Here is a 19,075-nt window from a genome sequence, read left to right on the forward strand (position 1 = left end):
AAGCAATGTCGTTTACCTGGAAGTCGGCAACCTCACCGTATCCCTGCCATATTAACAATTACACTGTTACAACAGCTACACAATATAAGTATCTAGGAGTTCTATTCACATCGAATCTCTCTTGGACAGAGCATATCACGTCCATTTCAGCTAATGCCTCCCAATCGTTGGGGTACTTGCGACGCAACTTAAGAAATGTTCCTTCAAATGTTCGCAAGCTAGCTTACCTAACTCTCGTTCGTCCCAAGCTCGAGTATGCATCTCCCATTTGGTCCCCTCACCAGAAATACCTAATTGAAACGCTAGAACGGATCCAGAACAAAGGAAGCCGCTTCATCATAAACGATTACAGCTACCAGTCTAGTGTAACACAAATACAACTTAAGCTTTCATTACAATCCTTGAACACTCGCCGTGACATTGCCCTTTTATCACTGTTCCACAAATTCCTTCAATCCACTCGAACACCTGCATGCTTGAAACGACCATACTCCACGTCACATAGACTTCATAATCGTTTCAGCTATGCCCGCCTTTACGGGTCTACAGAAGCATTCCATTACTCTGCTCTTCCTCGTGCTATCAGAATATGGAACTCGCTCCCGGACAGCATTGCATGCCAGTCCACCTACGATTCATTCCGTGATGCCTCGACTGAATGCATGACTAAAGAAATGTGCAGTTTTACGTTTGTCGCACAATACTTTCTGTACTTCCACTATCTTTTACAGCTTATTGTCGCTATATTATCGTTATGTCGCTATGTTTACCGTTTCGTTGAAATGTCGCGTCCGTAACTTTTCTGTCATTTTTTTTTCATTATTACCGTTTAACACTCTGATCTTGTTAATTACACGACTTCACTGAAAACAATCAGTGTCATTTATTCCTTGTTATTATATTATGTTTTCTTCTTTTCCCTAGTGAATCGCGAACTAAATAATTGTTTTTTTCATCTCGGTTGCACTTGCGGTTGTAGGTTGTAAACAGATATGGTTTATAGATGTCTTGTATTCTATGTATATTCTATGTACTGCCCCCCTTACTCGTTGCCTCACTTTGAGGCCTGTAAGGTATCTTTAAATAATATGAATAAATAAAAATAGACGTCAGCCACTCAGGAGCGCCATGGTCACATCAGGGCACATTTACACCGAAAAACGACGCGGTGAACGCCTTCGCAGGCTTGCAAGGAGGCCGACCATTCCACCTGTGCAGCAGGCTCAGCGACTTTGCTACACCACTTCCCACAGCTGAGCGCTTCGAGGAGCAGTTCGTCCATTGTCGTTTACCATCGAGGTTCGACTGATCGACGATGTCTAGGCAGTCCTGCGCTCCACTTATTTAAACGTACTTGCCCTCGCATGCATATCGAAGAACCATTCCTCACCACTACCCTGTAACGCTGCAGAACCGTTCTCGAGCATCCGGTCGCTGCTTGACGCCACCACCCGCTCCCCACGTTAGCCGTCTCCGCCGCGTCACTAGCCGTCGCCACTACCTGTCGCCAGCTCAGGAAAACTAATCAGTGTGGCCGTTGGAGGGGAGCTCGCTGGATAATCTTCGATGTGAACAGATACCTCCACCCATTCGTATGCTTCAGAATAATGTGTCTGTACTTATTGACGGAATTTCAACAATCGCCTTACTGGACATGATGAGTCTTGCGTTTAAAGCCTGCGAGGATGAAAAGTGATGTTTCGCTGGCACCGTTGCGGTACGTTTCGCGGAGTGAGTGGGGAGTTCCGGCATCCAGTGTGGGTGTGCAGTGTGCTTGTTAGATCGGGTGGAACGCAGTTCTTTCCACTACCTCATTTCACGCATGAAGTAATCCTGCCTTTGATCTCTTTTTAGCGGTTTGTTGCCACTGTCGACTGCCGAACGGGAGAAATTAGTGTACGCATGAGATTTTCGGCTGCGCTTATGGAAGGCGCACCGAATCACGAAAGTGCGCTCTGTGCGTCTAGGGACACAGTTGTGGCTTCGTTATCTGCAACGTGTTTCAGTCGTCTGTTTTCCTATCCGCGACGGAAGCCTGTTTATCTGAGAGGTATGAAGAGAGATGTGCTGATACCGTATTGCACGCTGTCAGGTGCTCACGGACGCACTAGCTCATGGACCATAAACTGCTCCAGTGTACCTGCAATACTACTGCATGGTCTGAAACTTGCCGCGTACCACAAAGACCAAGTGCTGTCATTCCCCATTCTTACAGATTCCCCTGATTCTGCGGATGAATGCTATTTCGTTAATGCTTGCCCTGCTGCGGACTCCTCCATTCTAACTGCGGTCAACAGTCTCTCTAAACAAACCAGCGTTATGACACGGCGAATACTGCGCTCACACATGTCGGACTGTTTGACATTTCGCAGCAAGAGTGACCACCATCATTTCCCCCTCGCACAGACACGAGTGCTGCCCAACCTTTGCGACAGAAGCCGTACAGCGTATCACCATCGGAACGCAAGGTCATCAACGACGAAGTCCGCGAACTGCTAAAAAGGGAATGTAATCTAAGAATCCTGTAGTACGTGGACAGCACCAGTGAATGTGGTTAAAAAGACAGGTGGTATATGGCGATTATGTATTGAGTAGCACCGCCTCCACACCATCACTAAAGTGAATGACTATCCTCTTCCAGGTATTGATTATGCTATCGACTGCCTTTCACCAGCATCTAACTTTTCGTCTTTAGACTTGAGGTCGGGGTATAGGCATATTCCTATGCCCAAGGCAGAGAAGGCGAAAGTAGCATTTGTAACACCACGCAGACTTTTTGAATTTATTGTCATGACGTTCGGGCTGTCTAATTCTCCTTCCACTTAACGCTTTATGGACGAGGTCCTGCGTGGTTTGAATTAGTAAGTGTGAACGTGCTATCTAGACGATGTAGCAATTTTCGGGTGCACGTTCAGTGTCCACAAAGCATGTCTCCATCTTGCGCTTGACTGTTTGGAAAAAAATTTGTTGGTGCTCAGCTCGAGTAAATGTCATTTTGGAGAGTGCCAAACACTTGTTATGGGCCATCTAGTGGATAAGGACGGCGTACGACCCGACCCAGCGAAGATTACTAATGGAAATGCCTTCAAACAGCCTCGCTAAGTAAAAGAGCTGCACGGTTTCGTGTGCCGTCACTCACACTTCTGCTGGTTTGTTCGCGGATTTGCCAACATCGCGCATCCACTGACATACCTCCTTCAGAAGGGCGTTCCCTTTGAAGGGATCCCTGAATGTGGCACCAGTTTTCGCGAGCTGAAGTTTCTTCTGTAAACCCATCCCATTCTCAAAAACTTCGACCTTGCGGCTCCTACAAAGTTCATACGGAAACTAGCGGCCGTTGCCTAGGCGAGTCACTCTTTAAGCAAGCCCGAGTGCAACTACACCGCCGCAGAATAAGAATGTATTGTAGGGATTTTCGCAGCATAGAGCTTCCGGTCATACCTGTACGGGCACCATGGTGACAGATCATCATTCTCTCTGCTGGCTGGTTAATCTCCGGGATCCATCAGGTCCGTTTGCGCGTTGGAGACTTCGTTTACAGGAGTATGATTTTACCGTTTATCACAAAAGCGGCCGACGGTACATCAATGCTGACCGCCTCTCACGCATGCCGCTTCCAACGATGGACTGGACTGCAACACGGACAACTTTGAGCGCTATATCGTATCACTGGAGCAAGGAGTTCCTGCTACAAATACCTTCAAGATCGAGCAACAATAATAATGAACTTTAGAGCCACTGCTCACTGCTGCAAGGAAATCAGCACTGCCCACTCGTTTCTGCGTTAGTAATGGGGTATTGAATAAAAAGAACTATTCTGCTACAGGCCCTCGATGTATCCTGGTGGTCCCGCTGAGTCTTGCTGTTTCCATCTTGAGCGCTATTCATGACGCTTCAGCATCTGGTCATTTTGGATCTGCTCGAACGCTCTACCAGGTACAAGTAAAGTTCTACTGGGCTAAAGTCTCTTAGGCGATCAACAGTACCTATCCAGCTGAAACAAGGGTCAACGTCACAAACACCCGACGAGTGATCCTCCTGGTCTACTACCTCCTGTGCCATCCGGAAGTACTCGTACGGAGGAAGTCGGCATTGACCTTCTCGGTCCTTTGCCGCATTGATCCGATGGAAATCGCTGGATTGTCGTGCGTGCCAATCACTTTGCACCATACTGTGAGACAGCTGCTGTGCTATCGGCTGCAACAGCCAAAGTTTATATTTCTATACTGTGTTTTGTCACATCGACACAGAACTCTCAAAGTCCCCATCGGCGATCATGGGCGGCAGTTCACTGCAGATGTGGTCGAAGCGATGCTTTGACTATGCACTTGAAGTTTTCGACACTACACCACGCATCATCGACGAAAAAATGGCCTCACAGAACGCAACAGTACTCTAACATGCTGTCCATGTATGTTGCGTAATGTCATAAGAATTAGGATACTGTGCTACCTTTAATTAGTTATGCATTTAATACCTCACAGCACGAACACTCTTTATGCTTGTCCACCTCGTTACACTCTAAAAATTTTAACACCCTTAAGGGTGTAAATGACTTGTCTCATGGGTGACACCCTTTTTGGGTGTACTGCTATACCCCAAGCAAAGGGATGCGAATTAACACCCCACAAAAGAAGGGGTGTTAATATGACGTCACCTTGCCTATGGGTGTAAAACAAACGACACCCTTTCTATATGGGGTGTAACACAGACACCACCCTTTCAATATGGGTGTAGCATGGACAACACCCTTCCGAAAGGGTGTTATCCCTGCAAGTATTTTAGCGTTCACTACAGCCATGTAGTTAATGGGCAGTCTAGCTGTTGTGAATGCTGCCTAGCCTTAGCTATGGTACTACCTTGTTCAGTATGAGCCAGAATCTGTGAGGCGTCGTCATATTGCGCTTCTGGTCCGTCATGTGGAAGCATAACGTGCGACCCTTTCAGGCAAAAAATTTAAGTCTCATGATCGCAGAAATGCACACATCCTATGCTTTTTGTAATCTTCCTCTGCAGTGATAGTACACTGCCGGCAGGATGCAGAGCGCAATAACAACGCGCGCTGCACAAAGGACACAGGACCTCCCGCACCTTGGTGCACCAGTACTTATCACTCCGTGGAAACAGCACACAGCCAAAAGCATGGTTGCATGCATTTCAGAAATAATTAAAAACGTCCACTTGGTCAAAAATTTTCGCAACACCACCTCGACCAGGAGGGAAAGACACCACAGCTCGTTGTCGTAGCTCATATTGAACGCAATAGAGCGCAAGCAATGCATGGATTGGCGACGGTAACAAGTGCAGTACTACAGAAGCATACGTTTGCCTGTGAAGCAGTTTTTTGCCGTTTTAAGCGCACATTTTATACCCCTATTCATCAAAGTTGTCATTTATCTCCACGGGATGCTTCTACTAGTACTTTCACATATATGACTTAAAGGTAGCACTGAAAGCCAAAGAACAAAGTGCAACAAAGCGCTTCCACTTCGAATATTGTTTCAGCATTTACGAACAAAACAGCTTGTGTAGCTGTGCATGCTGTTCAATATATAAGCATGCACTATTTCCTGAAATATATGTATGCTCCATTTACTGCCAGTGACCTGCTTATACCAAATAATTTAGTTTATTTTTCACCATGTGCTTGCATTGAATATCCCACAGGCATAGTAAGTTAAGCTATCAGAATAACAATCAGCTAGTCTAAGCTTACCTAATTGAACAAAATCATTGTAAAATTTGTGACGAAATGTCATAAGAAAAGTATTTATTTCATTAAAGAGAAATGCTTACATAATAATGTTTGCACATTTTAAAAGTAAAAAGGAAGATAAGGAGTAAAACCATACCAATACAAAGACAAGCACCGAATAATGGCACAGGCTTGTTCAAATAAATTTTAAGCAGAAAAGTTTTTTTTAAATAATCTCACTACGAATTATCACATGTTTTCATCCGAAAAGCACTGAATCTTATAAAGTACAAAAATAACCGGTCACATAAGTAAGAACAAGTCTGAGTGTGTCTATGTCAACGCAAGGACAGAAAGTTGGGCGAGTTGGTACAGTAACATGATCTTGGATTGTAGCGCGAAGTGACACGTACACAGACTAGAAGCAGACCAGGATGAGCGCTAACTCTCAACTAAATTTTTATTGAAACGAAGAACATATATATATACATAGGTGACTGCAAAAAACCGCAGCGTAAGAACATGACAAGGTATGAAGACATCAGTTAAACATATCAGGAAGTAAGGAAGTAAAAAAGGAAACAACAAAAAGACTACTTCAGATTAACACACGTGTTCTGAAGATACTGAAATTCGCATCCTAACAGAGACAAAGAAGCATGGCTAATGTAAGTCGCTAATGAACATGAAAACTAGTAATAGTAAAGACATATACTTGCATAGACAATATATAATACTATAGACAATATTTTGCAGCTGAACTGCAAAATATTGCAAATATCACAAAAGCAGCATAAAAACTGGGCAGGACAGAGCACTGACTGTTAGTTATAGTTGCAATATGCACACCAAATCTAGACATAAGAAGGCAAAACTAAATTGCCGGAAATGGTCATCTCTCAAAGAGACCACTGAGGAACGAAAGGTACACTTTTTATAATTCCATCTCATAGATTACTGATCTAATTAAACTTGACACATGACGCCTTGTGTGTAACAAATGCCCTGTTCTCATTACATATGCATGATTACCAGCCTTGGTGAAAGAATGACTTGCACTAATGTTTGAACCCCGGTAAAAATGCTGCTTGTTCTCAACTTTCTGTTCCGACAGCACACTTGTGGGCAGTTGTGAACGTAGTTGCCTATAGGGCTCAAACACCATGTTTTGGCTGCACAGGTACTGTCTACCGAACACCTGGTTCAAGATAGCTTGCATCTCGGAATGTGCAGCCACACTGGTGGCACAGCATTATTTTTTCAACTTGCCAGTTGATAAAGCCTCAGCAGCTGCAATCACCTGCGATTGCTCGTAAAGGTGCCATAAGGTCAGGCAGCAAACACAGATACCACGTAGCAAAACTTTCAGAGTGCATTGTGTGAGTCGAGGTGTGTAATTTGTGCTTTAGTTTGGCAGCACTGCCACATTCACAACTATTCATTGCAGCTCCTACATTTCAACATCAACAAAATTAGGACAGTTCCTTCAGTATGGTGGCAGATGCTCAGCTGCAGCCTTTCTAGAACCATGCATTATCTTCAGACAGTGCCAGTACAGCCCGTAGCACATCTTTCAAGCACTCCAGACAAGTACACCGATTACACTGTGCACAGAGCATCTGGTATCCATTTACCTATAGAGGCAAGCTAGCCCCTAGAACACGTTTTGTGACAGGCATGCTGGGCACTTTGTCCCCTGAAATGCAAGTGCCATTTGGTACTTCAGTGCCTCTAGTGTCCTTTACATCTAAATGAATATTGAATACATAGTAGTAACACGAAGACGACAAACAAAAGCCATTAGCCATCAACTGTGTGGCAAATCTGGGTGCAAGCTATTCTCTTATCAAGTATACCTGTAGGCATTGTGACCAATGTGTTCCCAAGATGTATGAGGCATTATCATTGCAGAGTTGTAAGGACATGACAATCCTAGAATGATTATGTTCTTCAGGTTTTCTTGCCCACTTTCCATCTTTTGAAACGTGTATACTATAATCATGAAAACAAAAATGCTACAACTGGCGTGTGATAAGTTTTGCGACTTTTTTCCTAGCAGCTCATTGAAACGAGCCATGATGACAAATTCAAATGCTCTTACCTCATCAGACATACAAATTTCTTAAACACTAACAAAACCAGATAGGCATTAGAGCGAGCATCACTTAAATACATTACACTGGTTTAAAGTTATTGCACCACTTTGTGCCAGGTAAAAATGTTATAAACATAAAAAATGTTAAGATTCTACGGCCAACCGTGAAAACTAAATTAAAAAATCATTAAGCTTTCTTAAACGGGTACAGGAGCTTTACAACTGGCCGTCTTGGTGATGGACACGCAGATAGATGAGCAGCCATTCCACTGAGACGAGAATGTTGAGGACTTCGCACGGAAGTCTGCGAGACACTGCAGAGTAGTTCTTGGTCCACATGAAGGAGATTGCTTGCATACACGTCTGGGCCACCATACTGAATGCATGGTGTTACCGGAACCTTTTCCCCCTGCATTGTGGTAAAAAAGAGGTGAGGCATGCAGGCAGGACACGAGAGTAGAGAAGTGAACACGAACGCGAAAAACATGAAAAATTTCATTAAATTGTTTTAATAGATAAAATTTTTACACTATGTGTCATTCATTATGAGGGTTCATAACCGCAACATATTTCATATATAAGCAGGTAGAATTATCAGCTTGGTCAGTTTGTACAAGCTCGTTTGAGGCAAGAAATCGAGTTTCACAAACACAACCTCAACATTCTTGATTGAAAAAGGAACACCTCAGATGACATGCAGTCCTCTGAGTGGGAATTGCACAGTTCAAGAAAAACAAATTAAAACTCACACACCAATCCCGAAAAAGGAATAAGCACCTGCTACTGCAAAAAGCTAATTGATAGGTTTTAGTAGCACAGGGTCATCTTTGGCCAAAGAGCACCAAGTCTATATTGCAAAAGATAAACTTAGCGCATCTTCACAAAGCAAATATATAAAGATGACTAATGCCTCTCTGCGCTACAGTTGCTTTGCTCTAGCGTGAAGTCATTTTAATGCATGCACACGTACATACACACGCTACACCCAAGTGTAACAGCTGCAGAATTAAAATTTGGCAGCAACGAAGCCGCAACCTTTAACCCTTGATCCCAAGCTGTACTAGTGACTGCAGGTAGTACCAATATCGCCAATGACGAGTCGCCCTCTTTCTGCCCGATGTTATGCTGCTGTTATTGTCAAAGATGAGTTACAGTCGGCATTGAGGGAAAGCTGCCCTCAAGAGCAGCTCTTATTTTTGTGTTATTTCTAACCAGAGACCAATAAAGTAATTATTTTTAGAATGAGAATGACACCGAAAAATTGAGTACGTAAAAGATTTGGAAAATTTTGTACATTTTTCCGGAATTAACTAGGGGGTTAACGGTTGAAGCGGCAATCCAGAAACTAGAACAAGTTTTGACATGTTTGCTACCAGTGAATGCTAGAAAATATGTTGGCATTCTGTAGTTTTGTCCAACAATGCAAAATGGATTCTTAATAACTGAGGAAATAAGTGCAAAAGTATCATGAAGTATATTTCGTGAATGTAATGCAGAATCACTCAACTTCTGTTACTATATAATCTCCACTTGATTAACCTGCACTTCCTGAACTAATTCAGGAGGTGCTGCATTTCAATACTCATTCCACCAGTTCAACGTGACAGCAACTGCTCGTTGTGATTTGTTTTACTTAGTGCAGGCTTTGTACAGGGCGAGTTCACAGCATTCCCTGCACTTGGACGAAAGGTAGTGCATGTTTACGCAGCAGGTGTGGCGCCGCTTCTGCAAGAGTGAGGTGCAGAAATCAGTTTCATACAATAATCACTAGAGGTAACTCTGACATTAGTGTCTACAGGAGATCAAACAAGAACGGCTGTACCAGCATGGAAATTATGGGAAGTACATGGATTTGCCTAAACTTCGCCTGTTTGGCTTCAAGCGGCTTTGTGACTTTGTAAACTAGTCATTTTCAACAATATACTGTGTAATAAATAAATAAACATTAAAATCGTCCGACGACAGGATTCAAACACAGGAACTCTAGAGCAGAAGTCTGATATTGAAACCATTAAGCCACGGAGGCATGTAACGACAAGCGAGTGCAACGCCCTGATGAAGTAATCGCGGGCATACCAGTGCCTTGAGACGCTTGGCGCCTTTCGATTTGGCCACCTGGACAAGCTCAATCGTTGCAATTAATAGCAATTGTGCGTGTTGGCGCCGTCTTCTGCACTTCGAAGAGTATAGACTGCGCTGAAATTTACGACAATAAGATTTATATAGCGTATAATATACGAAGCCACAAGAACGTCTGAATTCACAAGCACGTATATCAGACAAATCCATGTGCTTTCCATCATTCCCATGGTGGTACGACTGGAGCGCCAGAGTTCCCTCTAGTAATTACTGTAAGAAACTCTATGGCAGAAGTAACCGAAGTGCCTGGCATTTTGTTCTGGAGTAATAAACACAAGTTTTGCTGTCCCATAAATCTTACTGGTCATTAATTCCAAGTTTTAGTGCAGTCACATGTCTAGTAGGCAATTGTGGTATTTTGCATATACATTGCAAAGCCAACTGTGATGAATGTCCACTCTGGTAAATTGTTTATGATCGAGTAGCATAGACTACTGAAGCAATCTCTGGAAGGCAAGTGAAGTAATTTTCTTATTAGCAGCCTTTAAACAGCATTCGAGCATATGACACATGCACCTCAGATATGCAGATATTTCCTTGACTCAGCAAGAAGCGATGCTTCATGTTCCACGAGGCTACTTCAACCAAAGCAGTATTGGTGCTCTCTAAAAACAATAGCAATGCAGATGATCCAAATATTTTTCAGGGGCAACAGTTATACCTGAAATCATGCTAGATTAGTTTTTTTAAACACATGATCAGACCATGTTAGAAGTGCTTCTTAAAATAAGATAAGATTTATTAGACTAGTCATATATCTGAACACAAAGGCTAATAATTAGGTCCCATGCTATATCATCATCTTAACAAAAACTTCACTTAGTAATACACATGCTGTGATAAGATTTGAGACCACATTGAGATGCTGAACAAAGTGAACTCATTATTTTTAAAATGAAGCTCCTGTTCTTCCAAATGAGAAGAAAGGATACTGAGGGTCAAACTTTTTCTGAATCACTGCTGGAAGATGCCAGGGAAGGCACGTGGAAACTTATTCGTAATTTTCTATTTAAATGTAGAAATGATAAAGGGAAATGAAAATGGTAAAAAAAAACAGGCATGGGGGGAGAACGAACCTACAGCATTTGCATTAGGCATGCGATGCACTAACCACTGTGCCACCGAGGCAGCATTCAACCGTCCACAATGGCCCCTCAGATTGTCGACGCTCGAACACGGCCGTAGTACCACAGTGGTTAGTATATCACATGCGTAATGTGAAGGTTATGGGTCCGTTCCTCACCCACAGGTGGATATATTAATCCACTTTCATTTACCTAGAATTTATCATTTCTATACTTCATATAAAAAACTTAAAACATGTTCCTGTTTGCTTTCCTTGGCCTCTTTATCTGCTGGCTTCTTCCAGTTCTGTTACTTCCAACACTTATACATATTCTAATCTGGTAAGTAAACAGCTTTTGCATGATGCTGGAATGCAATATAAAACATTATTGCAGGGCCGTGTTATGTAGAATGCCTTACATTGCCCAGGCAAGGTGTATTAATGTCAATTTGAAAAAAAAAATTCCCACTCTAGGCAGAAATGCTGTGTACTGCTGTGTGCAACAGGGTTTAACGAAAACAACTTGTTCATAAATAAAGCCACCAAACAACGAGGAAATATGAAAACTAGATGAAAATTTGTGCAGTTGCATGTTAAAAATTTAGCACAGCAACAGATGAAGACATAATGAAGGAAGCGCGAGCATGGTTTATTTTGGACACATCAGGGAATATACTTGGAAGATGCATATGAGCTTACACGTGGAGAAATATTGTTTATGTAGCAGCTAAACTACGGACAGGCCTAGAACCCACTGATACAAGGTGTCGAGCATGTAAATCTTATCATGCCCTTAAGTCAAAGAAACATGGCCGTTTCGCATGATTCGCTACACATGGCTGGCTCACACAACTTAGCCACTGCTATATATGCCCTGTAATTACCAGGTGGTCTGTCTGACATGTGCAAGCTTTAAATATGTAAAAGTGCCACGTAGCTGGACAGCACCAAGGTAATGTCGTTTGCCATTGTTTTGAGGAAGTGAAGCCAATTCTTGCATTTTTCCTAATTAGGTAATTAGTTATTAACGATTATTTAACTGCTCAAATATTATATTCAAAGCAAGAGTGTCAGTGCAAAAATTGTAGAGCATCCTGAAAAATTACCAATCCAGCTTTCTACTGCTCAATATGTGCAACAAGTTTTTTTTTCAAGCTTGAAAGAAGCCAGTGAATACATGCGAAAAGTGCCATGCAACTAACCACTCGTGCACCTGAACACCATTTGGCTCCTCCTTTCATGCTTGAAAAAAACTTTTTGAAAAGAATATTTTAGAAATTGATTAATTATTATTGACTATGTTTTAGGCAAAATGCATGAAATAGTGTGACTGCCACCTCCATTTTCGGCGACATGAATTGACTCCATTTTCATGTCCAAATCCAGCTATACCTGGTGCGTGTTTTGAGCTGGTTCTGTAATTTAGGCTGGTTTTGACTAATTGAAGCTTCGCACCCTAATAACAGAGTCAGCCTAAAAAGAAATTGGTACATAAGTGGTCGCTGTCAGTACTCCATACTCCTTTAACTTAGTGCAAAGTGCTTGTGAGCCAAGAAGTTGGTAGTTCTAAGCAGTATTTCTCATTTTGACCTGGTGTTATAGCCCACTTATTATGATGCCATGCTGCTCAGTCATGCTGGTCCTAACTTCAATGTAGGCCATGGCAGCTGCCCTCCAATAGGGGTAAAATGCAATAACGCTTATGCACTTAGATTCGGGTGTACATTAAAGAAGGCCAGGTTCCCAAAACTTCAGGTTGTGACTTTGGAATGTAAAAGCCCATAATTTAATTTTAAAATCTAAAGGTGCTTTATTAGGAGCAGGGGCATCATTTTGAGCTTTTACTGCACTGCCACGGCACGAAGAAGCTCCGAGTAAGTAAAAACAATTTCTTAGACAACGTACATATCTTGCAAACATTTACAAACACTTCTCTGCATGCACCTCTGTTGCTGTTATATTTAGATCCGTATGCCAAGGCGGGTTATGATGTTAGAACATGTTTCAAACTTTTTTTTTTTTACCGCTTTAATGTTATTGGTTATTTTGCATCTCATTTTGTGTCGAACGCACATTTCAGTGCATCAATTTCTTCAGAAAGTGCACTCCTCTTTATTTATTTGTGCATGCAGAAAGGGTTCAGAAGAACTGCTTTCTGAAGATCTGTATAACAAGCAAAAAACAATTCTATGTAGGCTGCACAAAGAGGAAGGATGGGTTTGTAAATATGTTATTTAGTTCTTAAAAAAAGAGGCAGCTGTCAGTATTCTGTTCCAAAGTAGAAATTGCCCCTACCTGGCTCTGTTTCATTTTCCGATGTTGATGGTCCATTCGGGGGCACTCAACTGATAGGCTGCACTTTGGCCATGTCGGGTGTGCTGTCACCAGGCCCAAGGTCGATCGACATCCTCACCAAAAGTCGAGTCCAAACGCTATAAAAGAAACATCTCATCATTTTGCTATCAGTTTTGTCATCTTGCGTGTTTCACACACGGCCGTAAGTGAAATATTTCGTCACTTGGATACTGAAAAAAATTCAAGCATTTTCTGGCAGCCAAGCTGAATCCACATAAATGGAGAATATTAAAGAGCAAATGCAGTTGTCACATTAGATTGATCAAGTACAGCAGAAATGGAAATAAATCAGTGATACTGTGTCTGTTGGCTTTGAATGCAAGAAACGTAAAAACAGGAACTTGCAGCCACGCCACTTTGAATTTCCCGCGTTTGCTACACCTCACAACAAGTTTGGCATCGTCCGGTACTCGGGGATAGTAATCGCTTAAAATCAAGATGAACGAGCGTCGGCATAAATTAACAGGATACTTAACCGGGCAATATTGGCGCATAAAACAACTCACGTAGCGAAGCTACTGTCAATTACCCGATGACGCATCTGCGGGCGGTGCGGTTTGGGCGAACAATTCAAAAAGGAATGAGAGCTTCACTTGTTTCACGCCTACTAAGCTAAGACAGAATTTGAGTTTCTTACTAAACTATACTGGACATTTACGCTCCGGATAAAACGCTGGATATTTTGTTACGTCACATTGCATACGTATGAAAGTGAGGAAATTGCTTTTATTGTATTCTGCCCAGACGGCATGCAGCAGCTACCACTCTCATGCAACAAAAGCATGAAAGTGGTACTCGCGGCACAGAAAACAAACATATACAGCGCCAACGTTACGCCCCTTAGAGTTGGAACTAAGCACGATCAAGCCAGTTAGTTTTCTAGCTTTCATAACGCCATGAACACGACCAAACATCGCGCGAAACAACTATCTGCTCTCGAAAATTATTACCGCTTTCATTTATATACCTATCGCTGCCACAAGCAAAAGTCAATGGGCTAGCTGTCCACAAGCCGCAGATTAGACAGACAGCAACATATTACGGTAACGTAAAACAATTTCAACGCTGACTTAGCAGCCGCGGTGTGCTCTAAGTGCCACAGTTCTCGTTTGCCGCTCGAAATTCACACGATGATGACGGGCACTGCATCTTTCACATGAAATATTGAACGCTTTGCTCCGGAGCTCAATAGGAGGGCGAAACGCATTTGCACGTACCTGAAATCCGCATGCCGGAAACCCGTCGACGCTTCCGAGAACGGGGCACACAGGCTTACACCCGTACGGCGGCTTGACTTGGACGTGAGGCACTTCTATCAAATATTTCACATGCGACATGTTTCACACCGATTGCGCGAACACGAGAAAATGCCGCAGGTCGCAATGCGACGCCGTGCACCCGTGCATCTACCGATGAGCTGCGTGCGCGGACTTGCAGAAAAACAAAACTATGACAATACGGCCGGCGCGAAAGGATGGCGGCTCTCGTTGCGGAGACGAAGCGGACAATGAAGCGCGAATGAATGTTGCCAACTGTTGGTTCCGCGTTATGCCGGCGGTGGTGGCTTTAGTGGCGTGTGTTGCGGCTGTCTAATTTTTTATTTCTTTTCCCCAAACAGTATAGCGAAGATCAGTTCTTTGTTTGCATTTTTACTGTGTCGTTTGGTATTATCTTTTTGCCCTTTAATGCTATTAAGCAGCCAATTATGGCCCCCCAGGTTCGCGCGCGCCAGCTGTGCGCGCAAATCTCGGAGGCCATAAGACAACGCGTTAGAAAATGCCGTTCTTGTCGTTAACGTTTCATCATCGTTTCTTCAACTGAGGTAGAGGCGTAGTGTCCCTTTTCCCGGGGTGGGGAGGGGGGCGATCAAGACGGAGTTGGTTGTTATCGCGACATCCGCGAACCCTGCGATTTTTTTTATAACGTAAGCATTTCTATAATTACCCACAAATAAAAACCATCCGTCCGTCAGTCCGTACCGCACGATACCTTTCAAAATAGAACCCGCAGCAGCGAGTGAATTCACCTTCGTGCTAGCTCTCGCTTCAACGCGACTGAAGCGGCGAGAACACAGCGCTCACGAAGCTCTCAGCTTATGTTTCAAAGCGAAGTAAACGGTGAGAACACAGCGCGTGAAGTTTTCAGCAGTGGGCACACTCTGTCCAAATTGCAGTTCGCTTTCGAGATACGGTTCGCGCGGCCGTGCCACAAGCAGCCGCCGCCGCCGGAGAACGGTTGATAATGGTTCGACGCGGTTCAGAAGTGCTAAAGAGCGATAACGGCTCAAAACGAACGTAACGTCACAGCGCACCTGGCCCCGCCACCTGCAGTACTTTGCTTCCGCCATTCGCTTGGCGCCGCCGACCACAGCAGCTCGTGTCGCCGCAGCGCTGTCGCTTATACTCGTCGGATCAAGTCTCATAACATTGATAACGACATGGACTGCGTGTGGATGAGGAAGAGTCACAATGCTTACGCATACTTAGACAAATCCGAGAGGAGTTCCTGTGTGATTTTTTTTTACCGGAAATGTGCAATCAGCGGTGACCCAGAGTTGACAATGAATGTAAGAGGGGTGCCAAGCTTTTTTTTTTATGAGAGTCTTGCCCAGCTCCCAAAGATCTGCTCAAGCTAAGACTTGCTGATGGCTGTATGTGTTTTTTTTTATTGTCGCATGGGGGCCCTCGAACCGCCACGAATCCTACAGTGTAATGACATTAGAGCAGTATTCACGTCCAAAGGGAAATGCAGCCAGTAATTGGGCTGCCTAAGGCTTGCGGCCCGGTGGCAGCGGCCCAACCCTCCCCCGTTTCCGTTGACAAGTTAGGGGGAGGCGTCTGGAGCAATCTTACACCCCCCTCCCCACAGTGGTGTAGCCAGAAAATTTTTTCGTGTGAGGGGGGGTGGGGTCCCAATTGACCGTGGAGGGGGAAGGAGCGAGGCCATTGCCATAGTAGCAAAAAATTTACTGTTAGTGAGCGTTACAAGTGCCCGGCGTGCCCCACTTGGCTACGCCGCTACTAGCCCCCCCCCCACCCCGCAATCGACGCAAATCGAGCTATCAGAACGTGCATGACACGCATGCATGTCATAACATGAATGACATGCCGCGAAGCTGGCATGGATGTCGTCACATCATCATCATCATCATCAGCTTATTTTGACATCAATCGCAGGACCAAAGCTTCTCCAGCGATCTCCAATACCCCTGTCTTGTGCTAACTGGTTCCATGTGTCTTCAAGTTTCCCAATTCCATCACGTCCACATTATTCTCTGCCGTCCTCGACTGTGCTTCCCTTCCCTTAGCACCCATTCTGCAACTCCAATAGACCAGCAGTTCTCTCCCTTACGCATTGCAATGTCTGCCAAGCACGACTTCTTCCTCTTAATGTCAACCAGAATATCAGCTATCCCCGTTCGCTCTCTAATCCAGATCGCTGTCCTCCAGTCTATTATCGTCATGCCTAATAACTTTGATTCCATCGCTCGTTGCGCGGTCCTGAACGTCTTCCCAAGCTTCTTTGGTAACTTCCAAGTTTCGGCCCCATACGTTAGTAACGGTAGAAAGCAATGATTAGCAGTAAGCTCCCTGGTCATGATTTAGTAATGCCTGCCGTAAGCTCTCCAGCTAATTTTTTATTTTTGTTAATTTCCTTGATGAGAGGCCCCTGCGAGTAATTAACCTCAATAAATGTATTTCTGCGCAGGTTCTAGAGGCTGACTGCCGACCATGACATTCGTTCTCTCGCCAGGCTGCGGAACATTACTTTTCTCTTCTGCATACTAACTCTCAATCAGACTCTTACACTTTCTTAGCCAAGGCCCTCAAACGTTTGTTGCAAATAGTCTGCAGCTTTGCTGAGTATGCCAATGTCATACTCAGCAAAGCTGAGTATGCTGAGAATCACGGCAGCTGTTAAAGCTATGGACTGGTTTAAGTCTAACCTTATTAATGTTAATACTTCTAAAACACAACTTATATGTTTTCATAACCCTTTAAAAAAATTTGAGTTGAGTCATCCTGTTTATTTGCATACTTCCTCCTGTTCTCATTGTAACTGTGTTCCAGTAAAATATGCGCATTCGGTCAAATATCTTGGCCTGATCTTCGACAGTGATCTCTCTTGGAACTCGCACCTTTCTTTCGTTTGTCAAAGACTTCGTGCTGTATCTTGTGTCCCGTATAATATTAGATATTTTATGCCTTTTTCTGTCCGTAAATGTGTTACACACGCTCTAGCCTATAGTATACTAAGATACGGAATCACTGTTTATGGTCACTGCACTGTTCGCTGGCAGCGCAGGGTGAATTCGCTTCTGCGTTTACTTTTAAAGAATATTGCCTACGACCTGCCCATCGGTAATAACATTGATATTTTCAGAAGATTAAAGTTTCCAAATTTTAACGCTTTATTAACAGAAACCATTGTGCTTAAACATTTTTGGTGCAGTCAGTTCACCATTCCATATGTTCCTGCACGTGATTTAAGACCAAAATACCGTTACTGCATTCCTCGCTCCTCAACCCGGTACGGAAAGCGCACACGTCAATACTATGTACCTGCCTGTTTCAATAGTATGCCACCTAGTGTATTCCGCATGAGAACAAAATACACCCTGAAAAAAATTTTGCGGTATGTCTTTGCGTTGCTTCCTACCCCATAATTATTTAATCGAGTGTTACTATCTTAACTTCATATTGCTGTCATCTCTTTTGATGTTGTAATAGTTATGTCTCCATATCTGTCTCTCTGAGTTGTTAAATTTTCTTTGTCGAGTTTGTTGCAATACCTCTATTCTTCCTTTGTTTTGCTAATGTTCGCTGTCTGCCAGGCGCTGCCACTCAAGCCCTTGTGAGGCTTTGGTAGGCCTGATTTTTGTGTATGAGAATTGATACGAATAAAAGTACTATCTATCTATCTATCTATCTATCTATCTATCTATCTATCTATCTATCTATCTATCTATCTATCTATCTATCTATCTATCTATCTATCTATCTACAAACCGTAAGTTGGTGAGCTATTTACCGTTAGCCCTCACTCCTAACAATTCCCAGTCTAACTGGTTGCACACCTTTAAGTATTCAGTGATAGCATTGTAAATATTTTGCCATTGATCATATCAAGCCTTTTGCAGATATCTGGCTATGCAAAGTCTGCGCGTTAGTGGCATCCGTTCGATATCAACATTAGTGGGAAACTTCATTTTACCGCTGTTCGGAGCCAGCGCGCTGCTGCCTAGATGCCCCGATCTAATCTTTCCAGCTACCTGATTCAAGCGCAGGTAGCGCGCGTTTCATGTAAAGCCAATATCAACGCCTTAACTGGCAATGTTCATTTATCATATACTGTAAGCTTGTTCACTTACTCCCGTATAATTAGGGTGTATATTAGAAAGACTGGGGTGTTCCAAGGGTGTTTTCTTGTTGAACACCCTTTTCCATTAAAAAAGGGTGTTTCAAGGGTGTTTACAAGGGTGAAAAGATGAATACACCCGTATTACACCCATAAGGGTGTGAAAATTTTTAGAGTGTATGTACTAGACAATATCTTCCCCTTTTTTACGCCACCATATGTTTTGTATATTCGAGACCGTCTCTCCTGCTGAAGGGGAACAAATACTTGCTTCTTTGAGCACTCTTGTTTCACAAGACCGCCCAATGTCATGCTACGACCGCCGATGCCGATATGTGGTATAGTATGACCCTGTTTACTTTATGCG

At 43.4% G+C, this 19,075-nt stretch overlaps 1 protein-coding gene and 1 long non-coding RNA gene across 2 annotated transcripts in view; one reads left to right on the top strand and one right to left on the bottom strand.

Moving 5' to 3' along the window:
• LOC126518758 (nose resistant to fluoxetine protein 6-like) overlaps window positions 1-19,075 on the top strand; it is a 173,445-nt gene that overhangs the window by 132,908 nt on the left and 21,462 nt on the right. The gene's annotated exons all lie outside the window — the stretch shown is intronic.
• LOC129381805 (uncharacterized) lies at window positions 5,754-15,432 on the bottom strand. The gene is made up of 3 exons (XR_008609938.2): window positions 14,568-15,432; window positions 13,291-13,427; window positions 5,754-8,199 (listed from the first exon to the last, which is right to left on the bottom strand). It is a non-coding gene; the product is annotated as an uncharacterized lncRNA (long non-coding RNA).

This window comes from Dermacentor andersoni, chromosome 1, assembly GCF_023375885.2.
Source record: "Dermacentor andersoni chromosome 1, qqDerAnde1_hic_scaffold, whole genome shotgun sequence".
Taxonomy (NCBI): Eukaryota; Metazoa; Arthropoda; class Arachnida; order Ixodida; family Ixodidae; genus Dermacentor; species Dermacentor andersoni.